At 40.0% G+C, this 17,364-nt stretch overlaps 1 protein-coding gene and 1 pseudogene across 5 annotated transcripts in view; one reads left to right on the top strand and one right to left on the bottom strand.

Annotated features, from left to right (window-relative positions):
• Nucleotides 1-17,364, top strand: part of ATP7B (ATPase copper transporting beta) — a 171,368-nt gene that overhangs the window by 72,241 nt on the left and 81,763 nt on the right. The gene's annotated exons all lie outside the window — the stretch shown is intronic.
• LOC143679404 (transcription factor Dp-1 pseudogene) lies at nt 653-8,779 on the bottom strand (annotated as a pseudogene).

The following is a 17,364-nucleotide window of genomic DNA, read 5'->3' as shown; positions in this document are numbered from 1 at the left end:
GGCCTGGAGGTCTGGTCAGGGGTGGGCAGGAGTCCAAGCAGACTTCAGCATTGATGGACTCCACAGTGGGGAAAGTCTGGGTCGTGTTGCTTCATATTTTCGGTGTATTTTGTATGCTTCTGTGGAGCAAAAACTTTCCAAAATACAAGTCACACAAAAATGGGTTGACCCCCCAGAAGTGTATTCCTTATTTTGTAAATTTCTACATTCATCTCAAGAAACATTTTGAAAATGTTCCTGCCAAATGACGCTCCTTTTCTTAAGCAAATGAAAGTTTTGCCAACCCGAAGATTGAGGTCACATTCAAAAGTTGGGCTGGTGTTACAGCTGCACGGGGTCTTTTCCATTCACAGGGTTAGAACAACAACAAAAACAGTGCTTCTGTCAAGTGTCCCCTGGTTCGATGCAATCTCCCTTAATACTTGTTTTTGTTTTTTTTGGTGATGTTTATAAAGGCCAAAAAGTAAAGGAATATTTGTGAAAAGAGATTCATATTTGTTAAAGTCGCTTGGTACGTGACTATCAAAGACAGGAAGTTTTTGAGGGTTTCTTTTTTGCTGCCAGGTTTTAAAATATTAGGCTTTAAAATATTAAAAATGGTCTTTGGTGTGCTGGATTTGTAGAAAATTCCAGAAGACTCCTAAGGTTCTCCTCAGGCACATTTGCCTACAGGACACAAGGGAACATAATTCAGTGGCTGCCAGTTTGGGTAGGTTTTACTCGGAGTGGAGGCTAAAGTGTTTTGAGGTGTGGTGGGGGTATGGAAAAGATAATCCCCCCCACTCCATGTTCAGTGAGTTTTATTTACTTGGCTTTCCAAAGGAGTTGTGTAGTTTCCATTTTGTGTCTCTTTAAACTGTATTAAAACCCTAGCTAACCTATGACATTAAAAGGTTTTAGAATCTTAATGTACAACAAAGTATTTAAGTCAGTATGTTGCCCATTTATGAAATACCATGGTCAACTTTTATATCTTTAGTTGTTTTAAGAGAGCGAGATACTAATTTTATTTTAGCAAGAATGCTGGAGATCATTTCTTTAAAATATTCAGTTATTACTTTGCATATTCTAGTCAATGTCTGAGTTTTTTGCTGTTTTTTCTTTAATGTGAAACACAGTAGTTGTGTTTTTTTGTTTTTTGTTGGGTGCATGCCCCCGCATAGAAGGTGTGCCTTCTACCACTGGCCCACCTGTGCACCCTATGTAGTTGCTTTTGATGGCCGGTATTTCTCGTGACTGGGGAAGCAGCGTGAACTTGGCTAGGAGGGGCCCTTCCTGAAGAGAGGGCCTGGGAAGAAGAGGCCATCACTGCTGGGGCAGGGGAGGGGGTGTGCTGAGTGTCGCTCACTTGCCCAGGTCACACAGCCCATAAAGGTCCCTGCCCTGGCCTGTACAGGCTTTGTGCCCTGGGCAGGGGAGTCCTGGACTCTTGGAGCCGAGCTGCAGATTCCTTTGTGCAAAACAAAGGGGGCAGAAACCCTGCCTCAGGGCTTGTGGAAGCCTCCTGTAGAGTATGGCACAAACACGAATCGGTATTATTTCTACCAAAGTTAAAATTATATCAGTGGCATTCCTAACCTCCTCTTTTGGTGCTCTCTGAATGTCTGAATAGTGTAGCAGTCCAGTCATCTGTCTGAGCAAAGTTGCAACTCTGCTTTTCCTAAAGCTCTCATTGTAAAAGCAACACGTGCTTATTATGAAAAAAACAAGGTGAATACAGAAAAGTGTAAAGAGGAAAATGAAAACAGCCATAAGCCCTCAGCCATTTTCTCCCTACACAAATGTATATGTGAGTATTTGTATTTGTACGAGCATATATGTAATTTTTTTAAAAGATCAGATCAGATCACACGTAGCTTAGATACTCTCCATTTTTCCCTTCATATTTTTGTAGACATTTTTCTATGCCAGTATGGATAGTTCTACCTAATTATTTTTAACTGCAATACCACTTTTAAATTTAGGGTTCTTTTAGGAAGAATTGAGATTAACTTCTCAACTGGAAGAAGTCTGTAGTAACTGGTTTTTGGGGAGGGGGGAATGGGGGAAGGAGAAGATAACTGGGGACTTGTTCCAATTGGAGAGTGTAGGGCAACCCCCTTTCCAGAAACAACTGCCCATGCCTCCTTAACCATTGCCCTAATGACCGCTTTGGCCAAGGTCTGCTGCTGATCTAACTGATCTTCCTAAATATCTGGCAGAGGTCAAGTCTGCTGAAGACGTGAGCCAGTGAATGAACCGAAAATGGGTTATTTGCAGCAGGGGGACTGGCTTTAGACACAGTGAGCCCATGGAGGCTGCGACATTCCTGGGTCAAAGATTTTTTAGACAACAGGATACAGATTTTTGTCTTGGCTGAGGAGTGGTTAGGCTAGGTTTTATGTGTGCCTCGATGCAGTCAAAATCACCCAGTTGGTGCAGGTATGTATCAGTTAAATGAAAGGAAAAAATAAATGAAGAGAGGTGAGCTGACCACTTAAAAACCAGTGACTGTCCAGTGTCATGAAATCATCCTCATCAACGTCATACGTCTTATTTGCTTTTCTAATTATTATTGGGCTTCTTCTTTAATTATATCCAATAGGCTGGATATAAACATCAATAATGAAGTACAGATGTGTTTTTTTTCCCTCTTAGACAAAAAATGACCATATTTATACAGTTCTGTAACTGAGAAATTAAGAATTAACAAATTATTATGATTACTGAATCATTAGATTTTTTTTTTTCTTTCTATATTGTAGAATAGCCAAAAGTTAGTACCCAGAGTTCCTGAAAGTCAACCAGCCTGAGCTGTGTGTGTACTTACTGTCATGGTGCTCACTCTAGCCGGGGCGCTGCCCTGTGTACACTTGACGTGGTGCTGGTGACAACTCCATATCCCCTTGGACTCTGGGAGACAGACTTTTTTGGTAGTGGGCCATCTGATCTGCTTTGTGCAGCATTAAACTCTTTCTTTGAGACCCAGGATTGGTTAAGTGCATTGGCTAGAGAGCCTCACTTTTGTTCTGTATCAGTCCTGTGGCTTCTTTTTTCTTTTAATTTAGCATGAATGTCTCTCCATGTCAGTATTTGTAAGCTCACTTTTTTTTTTTTTTAACCACAGCATAGAATTCTATTGGATGGATTATATTGTATCTTATGGAGGAATATTTAGATGGTTTCATTTTTAGCGCTTAGAATGTACCAATAAATATTCTACAATTCTAGATATTCTGTCATTGTAATGTAGTCAAATTCGCAGAAGTGGAATTGCTAGGACCAAGGCAGTAGACATTGGATATTTTGATAGCTGTTACCTAATTGCTATGTAAACTGGTTATACAGAATAACCCTCCTACAAACAAAATGAATTAAGAATTATTTTCCCAAGCATTCTTGCTTACTTGTTTATCATCAGACTTTTAAATCTTTGCCATCCTATTGGGTGAAAGCAATCTCTTGTTTTAATTTGTATTTTATCAGTTCTTTTAAAAGGTTTATAAAGAATTTGTCACTGGTCCTAGGAGATACAGTCTAAATCTTTCAAATTTCCTCACAGGAGTTATTCAACATGGGACTCCAGGTCATCCTAGGATGTTTATGCTGTTGGGATGACTCAGTGACCAGCTGGCCACACCTGAGAGGCCTACTTTGTGATCAGACGGTTGAGGCTCTGGGCCTGACCTCAGGGAGGGGCGGGGGACATTATTGCAGAAATCCCATTAAAACCTCTGGACACCAAAGCTCAGTGCTTCCCTGATGTGTCCAGAGGGCGATGCGACCTTATTCCTTGGGGAGAGGACACGGGGGACTTCTCATTTGCGGACCCTCCCAGTTCCTCCTCCTGTCCGTCTCATCTTTTGGCTCCTTATTTGTATTATTTTTGCAATAATAAAACTATAATCCTAAGTATTAGCACCTTCTGTGAGCTCTATGAGTTGTTCTAGCAAATTTTCAAGCCCTAGGGGGTGGCGGAAGTTCCTGGATTTGTGGCCAGTTGGTCAGCAGTGAGAGTGGTCCTGGGAAGCCCTGAGCTTGTAGCTGGTATCTGAAGTAAGAGCAGTCTTGTGGGGGTGACGCCTTTACCCGGCAGAGTCTGATGTGACTCCGGAGAATGAGAATTGCATGGCAGTCAGCCACCTGCATTTCTTTCTCTCTGAGGATTAAGTAGCAAATTCCCACCATATGTTTATAGAGTAGCTTAAGTTATGGACATTAGGTTTATATCCATGTTTTTAAATGGAATTCACCTGTTTTACGTATATATATCTGATCATACCTATAATTCTAGGCAGAAAGCACTATATTCATTAGCCATTGAAGCATATACTTTTTTGTGACAAATGAAAATACTGACTGCATTGTTTTTATCAAATCTGACAGCCACACACAGTCTGCACCCGTCAGTAAAAATAATCCCAAGTACCATGACTTCTGTCACATACCGAAAAAGTTTGGAGAAAGTATCACTGATGTTGAAATTACTCCTAGCCAATGGTAATATTTCTCATATTTCATGTAGTTCTTTTACATCTTGATCTTATATTTCCAGGAAGTATCCTAGGGGAATTATGTCCTTATGGTTTTGGCTTAGACTGTTTCATTCAAGCATACAAAAACATTGACCCTTGCTTGGAAGTAACTGCCTGTCATTTAAAACGTCTTTGTTTGGGAGAGGCTTGAAATATCAAGTGTTATCAGAGAAGCTTCCAAAGCAGGAAAAAAGTGCTATTGATTGATAAAAGTCTTGTGGGATAGTCGTTATAAGAGACGTAAGTTAAAAGCAGTAAAATTCTCTGAAACAGTTACATACTAGAGCTGTGTGGAATGAGATTGTGAATGGGTTCTGAGATAACGTCAAGTGCTTATGGAATAGGTTACCACTGTCTTCAAATTTGTGAATCTCTTAATTTTATTTTATGGTATGTAGAAACAACAAATGAATGTATATATTAAGTTTTGCTCATTTTAGTCATCTTTTCCCCGGGCAAGTATTAAGTATGTTTTTTTGGAGTTTCCTGTTTTAGTATTTTCTCACTGCTGTGATCTAGGGAAGAAAGCAGGCAATCGAATGGTCGTTTTCACAGAATTACCTAGGAAGTGCACAGTCCACACAGAGCCCTGGGACTGCCCTGGGGACAGAAGTTAGTACAGGCACCTTCCCAGACTCAGCACACAGGGCCTAGGCACACAGGGGCCCCATGCGTGTTCAAATGAATGCCTGCGTTGTGATTGGTTTGCCTTTTTTTTTTTTTCTTTTTGCATTTTAACATTTTTTATTGTGAAATATACCATATATACAAAAAAACCCAATAAATTTCAAAGTGCAATGTAACGAGTAGTTATAGAACAGATTTAAGTTTGGAATGGGTTACATTTCCACAATTTTAGGTTTTTTGCTTCAAGCTGCTTCAAGGTACTGGAGACTAAATAGAAGTATCATCGTAATTGTTCGGTAGTTATACTCATTTGTTAAATCCTGACATCTCTATTATACCTCCTCCTTCTCCTCTGATCCTTTTCCCAATCTTTAGGAATATTTGAGCTATTGCCCATCTAACTTTTTCATGTTGAAAGGGGTGTCGATAATATGGGATAAGGGGTGAAACTGGTTGATGTTCTTGGAGAGACTGGCCTGAGAACCAGCTGAAGGTTTTAGGTTTCTGAAAAGTAAATTTAGTGCATAAAATTTTTTTAGAAACTCAGGTAGAGTCCTGCATGTTCTTTAGGGTTAATAGAAGTGATGTTGATTGGGGTTTGGCAAACTATGGCAATTAGCAATATCTAACATAGGCTTGTATAAGAGTAGCCTCCAAATAGCCTCTCTACTCCATTTGAGCTCTTTTACCCACTGATACCTTATTTTTTTTTCTTTCTTATCCCTCTTTTGGTCCCAAAAGCATTGTGGGTCCCACGGTGCTAGGGTAAGGCTCATCCCTGGGAATCATGTCCCATGTTGGCAAGGAGACTTTCACCCCTGAATGTCATCTCCCACATAGAGGGAAGGGTAATGGTTTTTCTTGCAGAGTTGAGTTTATAGAGCGAGAGGCCATGCTTGAGCAACAAAATAGGTTTCCCAGAAGCAACTCTTAGGCATGATGATAGGTAGTCTTAGCTTCTCTGCTACAAAAATAAGTTTGGTAAGGGCACGTCTCAAAATCAAGGTTTTGGCCTATTTTCTTGGGAGTCCTTAATGTTTGAGGGAGTTCCAGGGGTTTCCAGGTGGGAAAGTTTAGCAGTTCCATATTTTTTCTTCAGTCCCTCAATGGATCCTACCAGTACTTTTGTTTGTTTAGTTTGTTTTAAATGCCCATGCACATTTTATTAATAAAAACTAACAGTGCCAAGTTAAACAAGACAAGCAATTTAAAAGTCTCTTTACATTCTATAAAATGTTAGAGAAAAGCTTATTTGTTTTTCATTAAAAGGCAGTTAACTGTGCAGTTAATTGTTCTGTGAATAACTGTTGTCTGCCCTGAAATTCCTTTTTCTTTTTATAAAACAAGAACTATTAAAAATGATTGAAAATTTTTGAGTTAAAAGGTCTTAAAACATTCTCTATATTTAATTTCAACTTTATAACAGATTACAGGAAGATGCTTACAAAAACAAATACAACATTTTTTTCATTATGTGTCTTTAAATGATAGAACTTGTAAGTATGTAAACAACTATATAATAAGACATTTCCAGGGTGCACGGGTGGTTCAAAGGTAAGGTACTCACTTTCCATGTGGGAGACCCAGGTTCTATTACAAGACCATGCAGCCAAAAAAAAAAAACTAAAATAATAAGAGGTTTCTAAACATTGCCTGTAAGAAATAAGGCACATTTTACCATAAGTAATAAACCATTCCAAACCTTCAGGATAGTTTATATAGCTGCAGCAGCATGGCAATAAACTTTCACCAAACAAACAAAAACAAAAAAACAAACAAAAAAACTTTGTAATTTGACCGCTGCTGCTGCCGCAAAAAAAAGTATAAGCTTGATGGAATCGTGATTGTAAATATATAATTTAAGGGAAAATAAGGCATAATAAAAGTATGGTGCTTAATGTTTAAAAAGTATAGCTTTGCCATTTTGCTTAGTTCTTTGGATGCTGCATGATTTAACAAAATAAAAACTTGCTATGTAATCTTGCTATCCATCAGTTAGTGATACTACTCAAAACGCACTGCAAGAAAATGGCCATTCAGTGTACCATTTTCCACAAAAGAATAGCATTTTATTTTCATTGCTATGGATGAAGTGCAGTTTCTTTAGCAAATTCAACAAAAATTGTTAAGGGGGCAAAAATGAACTCAGAATTTTAAAAAATTGAAAATGAAAATATAAAATCCTAATAAGTGAATATAGACTGCATCAGCACACTGGTGTCAAAATACAACTCCACACCACATTTAAAAAAATCTTATGAAAAACCATCCTTGCTTGCATAATGGAGGTGCATATCTAAATTTAGTAGCTTAGCAATATCTTTTTTGTGAGTAGGCCAAAAAGAGAAAAACCCATGCTAAAAAAAAAAAGGTTTCTCTTCTCTAACAACTTTCTACTGAAGCTGAATTTGAAGGGGGAGGGGGAACCTACAAGCAGAGAAAATCCATCTTCATCGTCATTTTCATTGAAATCGTTATCATCATCATCATCTTTCCCGACATAAGACATGGGCTGCTCCACCCTGGAGCCAATGTACTGAGACACGCTGGAACTCGTAGCCAGTGTCCCATCTGTACCATTGGTCGAGTCGCTGGCAGAAAGCCTTGTGCCATTTGAGGTTGAACCTGATGGATTGACAAATACGCTGCTGATTGATCCGTGAGCCATTTCTGTCACATAAGGTTCCAGAGCTTTAGATATGAAACTTCTTGCCATTTAATGTCTTTGGCCGAATGGCTTCCTGATTCTAGTCCACAAGCCATTCGTATTCGCGTTAATATTTGTGTCACTGTGGATTTCAAATGTGTTGTCAAAATTAAGCAAATACTCAAATTTGTTGTTAGAAATACTGCAGTTGATTACTGTCTTTTTGCTGGTGTTCGTGATGATGAACAGGAGGTAGGTGACAGAATTGGAGGGAGGTGGCAGTTGGCTTGCTGCTCTGCTTGGCAATTCCTCTGCTCCAAATTCTTGAAGGCAGCTTGCTAGTAGAGTAAGTTCTTGAAGTTGAGACTATTTCTGTTGTGTTCTTTCAAGTCTTCTCTGTCTCTCTACCTCTAAATTCTGGCATTCCTGAGCCGAGTTAGTAGGCAGACCAACCCATTTGATTTCCTTCTTCTTGGGGATAACGTTCATGGCCATTGAGACATGTAAGGCATCGTAGATTCATCGTCTTATATTCTTCTGGTTATAAGCTGATTCATTTGGTAAAATGTGGTTATTAGCAGCACTGAATTTCTCATCTAGTTCATCTGCCACTTTGTTATATGAAGTGGGTCTTTCCTCTGAACCTTCTCACAAATCTTCATTGAAAAATGCCTCAGACCCTTGCCATTCTTCTCTCTATTTCTGTTGGATTTCCCCCCAGACCAGGTTGAGGAGTTTGAAGTCTGGTTCTGTGATACTAAGTGTGTGTTAGGGGTGTGTGGACTTCTACCAGGATAGTATTTGGCACTGCAGGTCTCTTGTTTTCATTGGGCTGTCCAAAGGTTTTTGGCAAGAGTTGCTTCCCAAGGGTATTTACTGTAGAAGGATGAAGAGCTACTAATGATACCACACCTTTTCCAGGACTGAGATTCTGATCCATGAAGACCTTTAGTTCTCCATTGACTTCAGTTAGACCAGCATCTTTTGCCATGCTACCAGATCCACAAAATTGAAATCGATTCTATAAATGTTCACCCTCCAGAGAAGAATCAGTGGTTTTTACTTTGTATCAGGAATGTTGAGCCAGTGTGATGTACCAGGAGCACTGTGGTGTGTGACCATGAGCGGGCGCGTAGAGACTTGACTGACACTTTTAATTTATCAGCCCACCACAGTCTGGGATTTATCTGACTCTAGTACTAAGCTATACACAATTACAAGACCTCCTTACCATTCCTTTTGGGTTGTTTAAATGAGCTATCTAGGCAGTTGAGTTAGGTTGTATGTGTCACAGAAGATTGAGGATCTAGACACTGAAACCTTTGGTTTCATTTATGATTGTTATTTTGTCTTGGTGAATTGTTCCTTTTATTAATATATAGTGTCCTTCCTTATCTCTTACAACATTTTTACATTTAAAGTCTATTTTATCTGATATTAGTGTAGCTGCTCCTGCTTTCATTTTGTTTCAGCTTGCATAGATCTTTTTTCCTATTCTTTCAATCTAATAGTATTATTATGTCTAAGATGAATGTCTTGTAAATAACATATTGATGGATAATGTTTTTAAATCTTTTCTGCCAATCTGTCTCTTTAAACTGGTGAGTTTGGTCCATTAACATTTAAAGTTAATACTATAAGAGTAGTTCTTGAGCCTACCATCTTATTTAGTTGTTATTTGTCATATCTATGTATTCTTTTCCCTTTCTTTTTATTCTTTAAGTTACCCTTACTTATATTCTTCAATTTTATGTACTTTTCCAGATATCCCTCTCCTGTCTCTCTTTTTTTTTTTTTTTTTGCTGATAGAGATCCCTTTAGTATTTCTTACAGGGCAGGTCTCTTGTTGACAAATTCTCTTAGCCTTTGTTTGTCTGAGAAGATTTTAATCTCTCAATCAGTTTTGAAGGACAATTTGACTGGATGAAGAATTCTTGGCTGGAAGTCTTTCTCATTCAGGATTTTAAATGTTGTCATACCACTGCCTTCTTGCCTCCATGGTGCCTGGTTAGTAGTCTGAACTCAGCCTTATGTGGTTTCCCTTGTAGATAGTGAATCACTTTTTTCTTACTGCTTTCAGGACTTTCTACTTCTCTTCAACATTTAACAGTCTGGTTAGTATGTCTTCGAGTAGGTCTATTTGGATTTATTCTATTTGAGGTTTGTTGGGCTCCTTTAATTTGCATATTTATGTCTTTTGTAATAGTTGGGAAGTTTTCCCCTGTTCTCTCTTCAACTAACCTTTCTAGCCCTTTACTTTTCTCTTCTCCTTCTGGGACACCAATGATTCTTATATTTGTGCTCTTCGTGTTGTCATTTCCCTGCAATCCTGTTCCATTTTTTCCATCTTTCTTGCTATTTGTTCTTTTGTGTGCTTGAGTTCAATTGCCCTGTCTTTTAGCTTACTTATTTTTTCTTCTGTCTCTTCAAATATGCTGTTGTGTGTCTCTAGTATATTTTTAATTTGACCTACAGTATCTTTCATTAGAGTGAGATGTGCTATTTTTCTGCTTTTTCTTTCAGATTCTCTTTTATGCCCTTTCAGTGTCTTCTTGATATCCTTTATATCCTTCTGAACGTCCTTGATTAGTTGTTCTAAGTTCTGTGTCCCCTCCGGTGTTAATTTCGTGTTTGATTGGGCCATGTCTGCCTGAATCTCCATGTCCTTTGTGATTTTCTGTTGCGTTTGGGCCATTTGAATATCTGGGTTTTCGTGTTCGTTTCCTTCACTTATCTAGGTTAGGTTGAATTTGAAGGTCCTCTTTTGTACTTGGTTTGTCAGTAATTCCTCGCCAAACCAAGACCCACCTCCCCTCAGGCCTGCCTCACCCCAGCTGTGGCAGCCAGCTGAGCAAGACGAGACCTGATGTAATTCCAGCCAGGCCCGCTGACCTTGGTGCACAGTCAGAGCTGTCAACCCCGGGTCTTGACATCTTATTTAGTTGTTATTTGTCATATCTACCATCCAGTGGAGAATCCACTTATGGGCCTGATGGGTCTGCTGGCCCTCAACCCCCCCCTTGAGATGGCTTTGGGCTGTGGGACTGGGTATTTCATCTGTCGCTGCCTGCAGCCAATGCGGAGATCCCTGGTGGTTAGTCCTGGTGCAGGCTATGGCGGCCGATCATGGTGTCCAGCAGAATGGCTATTTCCTGCACCTGGCAGTAGTATCCGCTGGGGTGCCCAGCCGGGTAGCTGCTTGTGACATCTGGCAGGGGGTTGTTTGTGGTGCCTGGGGGCGGAGTGTAGCTGATCGTGGTGCTGGGGTGGGGGTAGGGCAGCTGTTTGTGATACCCAGTGGAGCAGCTGGTTATAGTGGGCAACTGGGTTTGCTTTTGAGTTCCTCGCTGGAGCTCCTGGCTGTGGAGTTGTGTGGGAAGATCTCCCAAGCTAGCTTTGGGGGGGTAGGCTGGAGTGGAGGGATGATCCTCTCCTTCGGACCTGTACTTCCCTGCGTGATGCTGTTTGCCCTGGTGGGATCATGCCTGAGCTCACTCACCCCCTTCTCTCTGTCTCAGTTTCTCCCTTTTTGTCCAGGACTTCCCTATGTAATGTTGAAGACCTTCTCTGGAACTGCAGACCTGGTCTTTTTTCTCTGACCCTTCTCTGGTTGTTCCATGGAGCAGGGGTGAACTCAGCCTATCCTAGTCTGCCTTTTTCCCAGAAGCCCCTCGGTTTGCTTTTTAAGTAGGCAAATTTTAAATCATTATCTCTGGAGGTTCTCTCTGGACCCTTGAGAAACAGGGTTAAAGGACAGGGGGAAGAGATTGGGGTAGAAGGGTGTGTGTACACCAATTTTAATGACTAATTTTCCTTATCAATAAAATGGGGGGAAATGAGTGCCCTGCCTACCTGCCTAAACTGCTTTTGAAGATCAGATGAGGTGATGTGTCATCCCAGTCATTCATTATGAAACATTTAAGTCTCCTTAGCTCTCAAAGTTAAATGTAGAACTACCAGATGGCCTGATAATCCCACTCCTAGATATATACTCAAAGAAATTAAGCACATGGACTCCAACAGATGCTCACAGACCAATGTCCATAGCAGTAGTATTCCCATGATGGTTAGGTTCTGGTATCAACTTTGCCAGGGAGGGTAGTGCCCAGTTTTCTGGTTAGGCTAGCACTAGCCTAACTGTTGCACAAGGACATTTCTTAGCTGGTTGATAGACCAGAAGGCTAGTTTATTAAATCATCAGTCAGTTGATTACAGCTGTGGTTGATTAATCAACTGTCAACTAAGCTATCCTACAAATGAGATCATCCAGTCAGCTGGATTTGATCTAACCAGTTAAAGATTTCTAAAGGAGAAGTGAATTTCCACATCTTCAGCCAGTGAGCCTCTCCCATGGAGTTCGTTGAGACCCTTCATCAGAGTTGAAAGTTACATTGCTGCCTTACAGAGTTTGGACTCTTGCATTCCCATTGTTGTGTGAGACACTTTTATAAATCTTGTATTTACAGATATCTTCTATTGTCTCTGTTTTCCTAGAGAACCCTAATGCAATTCCCAAGTGTAAAAAGGTAAAAGTAACCAAAGAGTCCTTCAACAGATGACTGGATAAATAAAATGTGGTGTGTATCCATATGCTGTAATATTAGTCAGCCATAAGAAGGAATGAATGTTCAGTACACGCAACGACATAGATGAACCTTGAAGATAATATGCTCAGTGAATTAAGCAAGGCACATAAGAACAAATTCTCTATGGCTTCCTTAATATGAAATATCTAGAAATAGAAAGTTCATAGAGACCATAGATTAGAGTTACCAGAGAATGAGGGTAGTGGTATAAGGGGAGTTAAGAATTTTAAATATTATTGTTGCTTATTTAGCATGATGTAACAAAATATTTTCTTCCTTACCTTAGAAAAACTGAAAAAAAATTGTTTTCTGATTATAAAAGTAATACTTTTTCGTTTTTAAAATTTTTAACATTTGGAAAACAATTATAGATATTCAAAAAATAACTGAGAAGTTTGTAACTGACACAAAGTTAACCTCAATCTTCTTAATGCATAACTTCACGTGCCTTCATATCAGTATCCCTGCAGGTTTAACATGGGGACATTAATTCTTCCTCAGGCTTCAGAGGCACCCACACTCGCCTGCCTGGGCTGGCTTGGCAGGATCCTTTCCTGAGTTAGGCAGTCTCTTCTGTGACTCCAGGGTATTCTCAGATAAGGCCACTGAAGGCTGCAACTCATGCAAAATGTATTCCAGATAATGCACCTGGTCCCAGTGCCCTGCACCGCTGCTTGTGGTCTGCTTCCTTGTGCAGGGATGGCACCTCGGGTGTACTTGCAGCTAGGAGAATTGGGGAGAACAGAGGGAGGGTCTTCATTATGCTCTGGTTTTTCTGACAGATATTAAGAGGTGAAGCAGGGCTCAAACTTTTAAGCAGCTGGGCTCACCCATTCCTGGCTTTGTCCTCTGTGTCTGCACTGGCCCTCTCACCAGCATTCTGGCTGGTGTGGTGGTTACTGGGCAGAGGGAATATGGCTGTTTTTCTTTGTTACTTTTTTTTTTTTCATTTTGCTTATCTGCATTGCAGGCCCTTCTTGTAGGTAACGTGAGTTGATTAGCTAAAAAGAGAAAGTAACCTTCAAAATAAATAAATGAATAAATAAAAACTTTTGAGTTGAATATAAATCCCAGTTCTGCCTCTTAAGTTGGTTTGTGACCTGGAATAAACCTCTGAGTCTGTTTCAACAAGTAAAATAACACCTACTGGGTGGGTGATGGTGGTGCAGTGGCAGAATTCTCACCTGCTGTGCCAGAGACCCAGGTTTGATTTCCGGTACCTGCCCATGCAAATATAAATAAATAAATAAAAATAACACCTACCTATACATCTGTCTTAAGCATTAGGGATATAAAATACCACCCTCATAAAAAAAACTACTCAGGATTATTGACTATTTGCAATTATTGGAAATTATGTATGCATATTAATAAGAAATTTTTTGTATTTTGAATTGCATATAAGTTCAGATGTATAGAGTGACATGGAGTGAAGATGATATATTGGAAACTTGCATGCCCATGTAACACTTCTGACACATAAGCTAGGAACTAAAGTTAAACCCCCTTCAAAATGAAGTAAGTCTCAGGGAGAAGTGGACTAGTGTTATACTGGGGACCCGGGCATAACTAAGAGGTCTCAAGAGACCAGTGACCCTTCAGCTAGCTGATTTGTCGCCATAGCCACTTTCTGCAGGGTGATTGTTTCTGGGCTTTTTGATTTCTGTTTTTTTAAAGATTGTCTTCAACACTGCCACTTACTAGCTTGTGTAACCAAGCAAATTACTTACTATCTCTATACATCACGTTTTCTCATCTGTAAAATGGGTATAAACAATATTAAGTTTAAAAGAATTAGTTCATGCAGATTGCTTACAGAAGTGTCTGGCACATAATAAAAGCTCAATATTTATTGAAAAAATGGAAAAAAACTTCAAGAACTAAATTAGAAGCACACATGCACGTATCTATGCTTAAAACTCCCCAGATACCATACAACTGTTGGGAGGTTGCACATAAGAGAACATATACTCTGGTATTTCATAAAGTTATATATTTGCTAAGCTTTGTCTTCTGAAACTGCTTGACCTTAGAAACTTGCCTATCTTGAAGGGAAACCTCTGTATATTGTTTGTTACACACTGCTTCCAACACTTATGCAAATGCTTTTGGCAGAAACGTAGAATCTGCATTCCTGCGGATAAACCCCTTATGGCTTGGGGTTTGATGGGTGGTAGTCAGGACTAGAACCAAGAAGAATAGGCTGGGTGGTAAATCATTAGTGGTGGTTGATGGGTTATGTCTTCTTGTAGGGAGCCGGTTTCTATTTACTCAAGTGAAGGTCCTCTTCTAAGATTTTCCTTTTCAGTTAAATATTTAAATAACATCAGCTACTAGTAAACCACCGTTCTGGATCTCCTTTGTGCTCATGTTGTTTTATTTTAATTTCTAAATTCATTAAATATTTTTACATTAGATAGTGCATGTACATTTTACAATAAGTTGTGCAGTGACAAGTAAAACTTCCCACACATGCGCCCGAATGATCTAATCCTGCCAGTTGCCCTGCCCTCCTCCAACTCTGCTTTCGTACACATTTTTTCTAGAGGCACTCCATGCAGACAGAGGCATCTATGTATATATTGCTCTCTTCACACAGATAGTGGTAGCATTCTGTGATAGACTGTTATTTTGGGGACCTTCCCAAGGAACTACACCTCCTTGCATTCAAACCTTATGTATTGATGCTAAGTGTGGCCACGTGGTGGCCTCTGGCTAGCGGGAAATTGTAAGTGTGATGCCAGCCAAGGCTTGGTGAGTGCTTACACATTGGGACTTGTCTCCTGGGAATGTTCACTATTGTGGCACTCCTCCTTGGAACCAGGAGCCAGTTGTGAGAAGTCCAGCATCCCCGTGCAGGGTGCTTACAGAGAGGAACACCCAGCTCCTCGTCGGCAGTCTCCGCGGAGCCTCCAGCCAGCAGCCAGCGTTGACTTACCTGCATGTGAATGGACCATCTTCTTGGAAGTGGATCTTCCAGCCCCATCCCAGCCGCCCTAGATGACATGCGTGGAGCAGGCATGAGCTGTCCTCTCCAGGGCCCTGTCCATGGTGAGAAATTGTGAGCTCTTTTTATAAGCTGCTGGATTGGGTTTGTCATGCAGCAGTATATAACTGAAACACATGCTGTATACCCTGCACATTCTGTGCCTTGCCTTCTTCACTGAACAGTGTATTAGATATCAACCTGTTTCAATACCCATAGAGCTGCCTCCTTCTCTTTTTTTTTTTTTAACTTTTTTTATTGTTTAATATTAACATATATACAAAGCAAAGGAAGGAAAAAGCAGTAGTTTTCAAAGCACTCTCAACACCTACTTATAAATACCAGAGTTTGTCATGGGCTATTATACCATCAGCTCAGATTTTTCCTTCTAGCTGCCCCAGAATATTGGAGACTAGAACAAATAAATTTTTTTTTTATCACCACAGTTGACTTTTTTTTCTTTTTGCGTGAAAAATAACAAACAAACAAAAAAAAACCCAATACATTTCAAAGCACATCGCAAAAAGTAGCTGTAGAACAGATTTCAGAGTTTGGTATGGGTTACAATTCCACAGTTTTAGGTTTTTACTGCTAGCTGCTGTAAGATACTGGAGACTAAAAGAAATATCTATATAATGATTCAGCAATCATACTCATTTGTTAAACCCTACCTTCTCTGTATAACTCCACCATCACCTTTGATCTTTCTCCAACTCTTTAGGGCTATGGCCATTCTAACTCTTTCATGTCAGAAGGGGCTGTCAGTAATATGGGGTAGCAAGATGGAACTATCTGATGTTCTGGAGAGGCTGAGCCCTCTAGGTTTCAGGACTTTTCTGGTCCAGGGACCCATCTGGGGATTGTAGGTTTCTGGAAAGTTACCCCAGTGCATGGAACCTTTGTAGACTCTTGTGTAATGCCCTTGGTGTTCTTTAGGATTGGCTGGAATGGTTTTTGTTGGGGTTTGGCAAGTTACGATAGATAGCAAGGACTAACTGAAGCTTGCGTAAGAGTGACCTCCAGAGTAGCCTCTCAACCATATTTGAACTCTCTCAGCCACTGACACTTTATTAGTTACACTTCTTTTCCCCCTTTTGGTCAGGATGGCATTGTTGATCCCACAGTGCCAGGGCCAGACTCATCCCTGGGAGTCATCTCCCACACCGCCAGGGAGGCTTTCACCCCTGGATGTCATGTCACGTCCCACATAGTGGGATGGGGTGAGGGCAGTGATTTCACTTACAGACTTGGGCTTAGAGAGAGAGAGAGACTGCATCAGAGCAACGAAAGAGGTCCTCCAGAAGTAACTCTGAGACATACCTACAGGTAGGCTAAGCTTCCACGCTATATACATAAGCTTCATAAGAGTAAGCCTCAAGATCAAGGGATTGGCCTATTGATTTGGGTGTCCCTAATGTTTGACGCAGTATCAGGGGTTTCCCTAGTGTTCAAGTTTAATAGTTCCATATTTTTTCTCCCAACCTTCAAGGGACTTTGCCAATACTTTTTGATTATCTGCTTAATATATTCTAAGATGTATCCAGGCATTAAATTAAGCTGTATGGTATTAAAAACCCTTATTATTATTCTGGGCTCTGTGTATTTCGATTTTTATGAGCTATTCAGACAGGTTGAGTTATTTTATGTGCTACAGAAAATTTAGGTTCTGGTCACAAGAAACCTTTCTTCCTTTGGTCTCAAGAGTAGGTGAGGAAAAAAATATAGACTATGTCTTCCTTACCCCTGTGTTCTGAATTACCTTAATCCTGACCTTATTGACTTCGTTCTTATCTCTAAATATCAGGTTTATGTATATATATATAAAAGAGCCTCTCAGAATTCATAAGTAATAATTACCACTCTGGACTAAATGTGACTGCTTATAAGAGCTTCCAATCTAGGCCCGTGTTTTCTTATAAACATTTTCTAAAGGAGACCATACAATAATTACTCTTTTGTTTCTGGCTTATTTTGCCTCACCAAATGTCCCACAGGTGTTGCATG

This window comes from Tamandua tetradactyla, chromosome 4, assembly GCF_023851605.1.
Source record: "Tamandua tetradactyla isolate mTamTet1 chromosome 4, mTamTet1.pri, whole genome shotgun sequence".
Classification (NCBI taxonomy): Eukaryota; Metazoa; Chordata; class Mammalia; order Pilosa; family Myrmecophagidae; genus Tamandua; species Tamandua tetradactyla.
Note: the sequence above shows the minus strand (reverse complement) of the source record. Positions and strands in the feature narration are given on the sequence as shown.